This window comes from Phlebotomus papatasi, chromosome 2 (genome assembly GCF_024763615.1).
Source record: "Phlebotomus papatasi isolate M1 chromosome 2, Ppap_2.1, whole genome shotgun sequence".
In the NCBI taxonomy this organism is placed as follows: Eukaryota; Metazoa; Arthropoda; class Insecta; order Diptera; family Psychodidae; genus Phlebotomus; species Phlebotomus papatasi.
This window is the reverse complement of record NC_077223.1, coordinates 100,412,919-100,419,406: the sequence shown is the minus strand read 5'-3', so window position 1 is coordinate 100,419,406 and position 6,488 is coordinate 100,412,919. Positions and strand designations below refer to the sequence as shown.

Sequence of the window (6,488 nt, the reverse complement as noted above, 5' to 3'; positions counted from 1 at the left end):
CAGTGAGATCCCCATTCAGTAAAAAAAATAATGTTATTCTCTTAAGTTAGGTACCGGTAACAGCTGGAGTTTTCGAGAAATCCCAAATAAAAAAGTAATCAAAAATATCACTAATACTTATACCAATATTTTCATTCTCCCTTTTTTGTCTTGGTGTCTTGTACTTTCTTTCTTAATTTTTGTGTTTTTAAAATTATCCGAACGACTAATTCATCCATAATGTTGAATAACTGACTTTCAATGTCAAAGTTTAAATAGGTTCTATAGGGCTTACTTTCAACCGATTTGGACGAGTTTGGATTGGTTGGAAAGGCCTTTGAATTCTTCACATGTTCAAATTAGGGACAATTGGTTATAAGGCAATATTGAAGCGATTATAAACCAATAAAACATTTTTTATTTAAAAATGAATTGTGCTTACAAAGTTTAAGCACGATCTGACGAATGCAGAAAACATCTTGAACCGACCGCATAAGCTGACATTTTCAGCTCAAGGGTCCAGATTGGTACTTAACATTCATGTGGGTTATTCTAGACAAACATTAATAAAGTTATCTAGGGTTATCGCTAGTTTTCCAATAAGATGACCCTTAGCGCAAAGTGGCAGACAAAATTGTTTCACTATTACAAAGTTATTTTATAATACCTTGCGTTACTCCCAATACACTTTTTAATCTTTTATTAGAAACACTTGAGAATTTAGTGTTCTAAGACTTATCTAAGAGTTAAGTCTAAACGGTCCCTCAATGTTATGCCCTTGACACACTTACGACTTAATCCGAAAGACGACTTAACAAAATTACAATCAAAATAATCACATTTCTATCAGTTTCTGATTAATTCATCTCTTGGATTATATCAAGAAACGGTTTAGTTAGTGGCAAACTGATGAAATTAAGTCAAAGCATTCTTTCAAATTAAACTAAGCCGGTTTAAATTGTAAGTGTGTTTAGATTTAGAGCATATTTCTATCTTTTTTGTCATGTTGGCATCCTATTTAAGAAAACTTTTTAACTCTCCATTATATAATTATTATATGGCCTATGGTGCAATGTCCTGGGCACAATTCTCTTTCAGGTAACCAAGAATTTTTCCGAAGTTTAAGATGTTCGAAGTATATCCAGTAAGCTTCAATGAATTTGATTCCATTGAGCAAGGGATTGACAACAATATCCTTGTGTTACAAAAAAATGTTCTGAAGTCCCCTAGAGAGTAGCCCCACTTCCTCTATGGAACGTTGTGTCAACTAAGTAGTTTACAAAACTTTTAACAAATAACTTTGCCAACTTCTCTTTTAAAGAGGAAAGAGCTTTCAAATTTTTAAGCATTACTTAAGCACTTTTGCATGTCACTGTAATGCCGTGATACAAAAATTCCCATATTCGACAAATTCTTACCAGTATCAAAATTCGCGTTTTATAAAACGTGTCGTGAAAGATGAAGTTCAACTATTTTTGCGTTATCTTAATTGTATTTCTTGGTCTATGGACCTGCGAAGCTGAGGATAATACTCACAAACATGGTGGAAAAACAGTGCAACTTTTTGAAACAAGAGTGTGTATACTAAATTTTTCCAATGAATATAAGAAACTATTGAAAGAATTATTTTTTTTATTATTGTAGCTCAATTGGTTCGATGCTCTAAAATACTGTGAAGCCAGGAATATGACTCTAGCAACCATTAGAACAAGGGAAGAAAACCTCTCAGTTTATTCTGCATTTAAATCAATTATTACCAACCAACTTGCTGTTTGGCTTGGAGGTTACAACTGGTACAACTGCAGGAATGATTGCGTTTGGCGTTGGTTTAGTGATAGATCTGAAATAACCTACACCCCTTGGAACAAAGATCAACCTGACAATGATAATGGAAGAGAATACTGCCTGGATATGGTACCAAATGGAAATTTCAATGATCTTGATTGCTTTGAAACATATTATTTTATGTGTGAAAGCACCTGCAATTGCAATTAATGATGAAATGATACAAACCGATAATCGAACGAATTGACGCAGAATATTCGTATTAGATTTTTTATGTATGATTTACACAAGGGATAGATATTGTAGGAAATATGTGTTTATCACTTCCAACTGTACTCTCTTCCCTTGTAATCATATTAGTAATAATAAATACTGTGCATTGACTTTGAATTTTATTTAAGAAAGTGTAATGTCCTGGACACACTTACGACTAAAGTCCAGAGACGACTAAGCTCGTTCAAAGCCAAGTCAGTTCCTGAGACATTACAAATGAGGCTTAGCCTTCACTGGTATCCACAAAACATAACTTTCGTGGGTTTTTATGCAGATATTTCTACTGAAATGCACTAGTAGTCCATTGAAAATGAAACTACTTTTCAATTTACTTCACAATTCACGCATAACAACAAGAATTATTCACTAGAATTGCCTAAATTGACTTAAGTCGCGAATTAGCTTCCACCTCAGAAATAATTGTAATTAACAATAATTATTGCACGTATACTGAGACATGAATTTACAAATAGTTTCATTTTCAGAAGAGTATTAGTGCAATTCACTGGAAATATCTGCATAAAAACCCACGAAAGTTATGTTTTATGAGTACCAGAAAATATTAAGCCTCGTTTGTAGTGTGTCAGGAACTGACTTGGCTATGGACGAGCTTAGTCGTCTCTGGACTTTAGTCGTAAGTGTGTCTAGGGCATAAGGAACTAACATAAACATTACATAAATTACTTCAGATATCTCTGAACTCTAACCGCTGTCTTACCCTATTATAATTAGTATTATCTGAAATAATTACGCATCATCACTAATTAAAGAGATAACGTTATTTTAATTTTTAGGTTGGCTCAGACGCCCAAGGGAAGGTATGTTTTACGTCAGCTAGACGTAAGTTTCAGAATTACTTTGAAAATGTGACGCTATATGCTATGGTACCCAACCCAAATAATTACTAATTTATGATAAAATTCAGAATTTTTCTGTATTACAATAATATAATTAATACAAATGATCCCGTATTGAAGAAATCCGCTGATCATAGATCACCCTGGAACGCCTGAATGTTAGACGAAAAGCTACGATAAGCGTAAAATCCCTCTGCTGTGGCTTACTCATAGAGTTTTTAATACCATAACTGTATGTCTCACACGAGCACAGCGTGCACCTCGAGGCGGGACATTCGCTCATTGCTCGGCTAGTCACTCAGTACGTGACGAGCGCCCAGGCAGTGCAGTGATGTCTGAGGGTCGTCCTCAGGTGTTTGCACCACTTAAGCCTCGATCTTTCTGATTTCGGTTAACATGAATATGTTTTTTTTTTCTGACATTCAGTTGTTTGCACCCGGCCGGTTTAGAACATGTGAGTCAAGTCAGGGATCTATTCGCCTTAGAGCAAACGGTCTTATCTATTGCGCCACTGTAAGATCCCGAAATAATTACTATATAACCATAAGGGCCTTAACAGACATGAGGATTAGCCGAGAGACGGCTTAGCGTAATTATATTAGAAATAATGGTAAAAGTGCATTTCCAACATTTCCCACTAAGTCGCCTGTCGGCTTAAGTCGTAAGTGCGTCTAGGGCATAAGACATTGTTGTTCTCTATGTGAATGAAGCAACTGATTTCGCTCGGTCATGTGCACCAAATATCTGATGGTAGAGAGCCCAAGAAGCTGCTGAATGCGAAGCCAAAACAAGTTCGTTCGAGAAGATGCCTTAAGGGGTTACATGGGTCTCTCATGTAAAAAAATTGCAACTTTTGGGATATGAAGGAAAAACTTTAGAACAAAATTTAAAAAACAAACTGAAAATTTTTGAAAATTCGACCGTTGGTAGATGATTTTTGCCATTCCTCAAAAAAACAGACCTAGTGGTAGGCAGGATTTCTCCCAATAGGTTCATCTGAAATCAAAAAACCGAATATACTCTGTTAGAGGATTAGTTGGACCAGTGAATGAAGGAAGGATTTTTGAAAAAAAAAACAAAATTAGGATTTTTGTCAAAAGTTTTTGTTAAAAAGTATCAATTTTACCTCATTTTTCAACACATTTTGCATTGTAAAAATGGTTCTGATTAAAGGAAGTGCAAATCCTTCGTTCAAACACTGGATAATACTTCTCAAAACAAGTATGCAAAATTTCAGAAAGATCGGTTCAGTAGACTCTGAGTAAGCTTGACTAGGGAAAGTGCCCATGCTTGATAACATTGGAAGCTTCGTAATGACTAAATTCGTAATGACTGAACACTTTCCTATACTTTTAAAAAATGGTTGCGATGAGTCACATATATATTGTTGAGACATAGAAAATTTAGTCATTACGAAGCTTCCAATGGTATCAAGCATGGGCACTTTCCCCTACCGCATTGTAAAACGGTGTTTTGAGAAAAACGCGTTTAAAGTTTTAAAACAATATGCGCGAGCGGTCGGAATGCATAACTACAACTTCTCTACCTCCGAGAGTTTTACGCCGATTGACTTGAATTTTTCAAAAAATATTTTGCAAATGTTATACTGTAAAATAATAAAAATAAAACTGTTTTTTTTTTTACCTGAGAGACCCCTAACCCCTTAATAGAAGGTGGCTGAAGTAGTTTACGAGGTCCTTAAACGACTGGGTGTGTTGAGGCTCTGTAGAGTTATCGTTTTGAATCGCGGAGTATGGAAGGGAGGGTGCAAAAGCTGGGTTACGGGAAAAAAGAAAAAAAATCCAAATAAAATATACAAAAATCGGTATTTAACCGGTTCATTACCGATGAAGATTGATGCAGCCGGGTTGAAAATTTTTAATACCTAAATTTATTCAATTAATAACATAAAAAATGAACGATTTGTTAAATAAAGCAAATGTGCCATTACGCTAGCACAAGTGCGTAATTCGTAACCTAAAGGTAGAGAAACTTGTTTGAGTCAAGGTTATTCATTGTTTAACTTTATCTTTTTGTGGGTATTAAGATTATTAACATTATTAGCATTAATATAATGTAACATCATCAATCTTCTTTTTTATTTGAAAAGAGATGACTCTTAGTACAAATAGTGGAAGACAAAATTGTATCAATAATTCAAAATCTCTCCCTTTATACCTTACATACCTCCTTATTCTCATTGTATTTGTTTTCTTATAGAGACCAGTCAGTTACCCCTTAAGGTTTAATGGTTAATGTATTTTTGCTTTATATAGTCGACCGCTAATTTCGGAAAACTTTTAATAATCTGCATATGCGGTGTAAAATATGAGTATAACACAAATAACGTTATAAACCTTTCTTATAAAGAATTATCTCCCAATGATACAGAGAATATATCAGAAGACATACCCAGTTCTAGTTCTTGATTCATTTAAATTTAGAAATATTTCTTAGACAATTTTGCACGTCACTGTAATGCCATGGTATAAAAGTTACCGTCTTTGCCAAATTCTTTCTAGTACCAAAATTTGCGGTTTAGAAAATACATTGTGAAAGATGAAGTTCAACTATTTTTGCGTTTTCATTGTAATATTTCTTGGTCTTTGCATCTGCAGAGCTGAGGATAATCCAAATACTCACAAATTTGGTGGAAAAACAGTGCAACTTTTTGAAACAAGAGTGTGTATACTAAGTTCATTCTATGCATACAACATACAACTATTAAAGGAATATTTTTTACCAATATCAATTGTAGCTCAATTGGTTCGATGCTCTGAAATACTGTGAAGAAAGGAATATGACTCTAGCAACCATTAGAACGAAGGAAGAAAACCTCTCAGTTTATTCTGCATTTAAGTCAATTATTTCCAAAGAACTTGCTGTTTGGCTCGGAGGTTACAACTGGTACAACTGCAGGAATGACTGCGTTTGGCGCTGGATTAGTGATAAATCGGAAATAACCTACACCCCTTGGAACAAAGATCAACCTGACAATGATAATGGAAGGGAATACTGCTTAGATATGGTACCCAATGGAAATTTCAATGATCTTGATTGCTTCAAAACGTACTACTTTATGTGTGAAAGTACCTGCAATTGCAGTTAATGAAATGATGCCAGAGGATAGCCGGAGAAATTACTACAGAAATTTCTAATGAGTCCTTGAACATGATTTACATAAATAATAATGAATAATATTAAGCATTATCCTTGTGTTTTATTGCAGAAAATTTACTAGTTAATCTGATGATGATAAAAACTTAAGATCCCTAGAAATTTGCACAAGGAACCTAAATAAAATCACTAACACTTCCTGCACACACCTTCTTCTTTTACTTAGAAACAACTTTCTTGGGAAGCTATAGACCTTGAGATGTATCACTATGATCACCACTAAATTCGTGCTTCCTCTTCTGAAACAGTATCAGTACTCTTTCAAATATTTTTATTAATCATGTCAATATAAGGAGGGAATCTGCTATAGTGTAGACCAGGGGCATGACGTTTCCTATGTTTCTCATGTGTTTCTAGGGTTTCTAGCGTACCGAAAAGACTTTTGAGTTTATTGGGTGTTTTCTATCATTGTAGAAT

The 6,488-nt window shown here is 34.4% G+C and overlaps 1 long non-coding RNA gene across 1 annotated transcript; it reads left to right on the top strand.

Moving 5' to 3' along the window:
- The first annotated feature begins 1,438 nt into the window (after positions 1-1,438).
- LOC129800420 (uncharacterized) lies at positions 1,439-2,147 on the top strand. The gene is made up of 2 exons (XR_008751625.1): positions 1,439-1,554; positions 1,624-2,147. It is a non-coding gene; the product is annotated as an uncharacterized LOC129800420 (long non-coding RNA).
- The last annotated feature ends 4,341 nt before the right edge of the window (positions 2,148-6,488 follow it).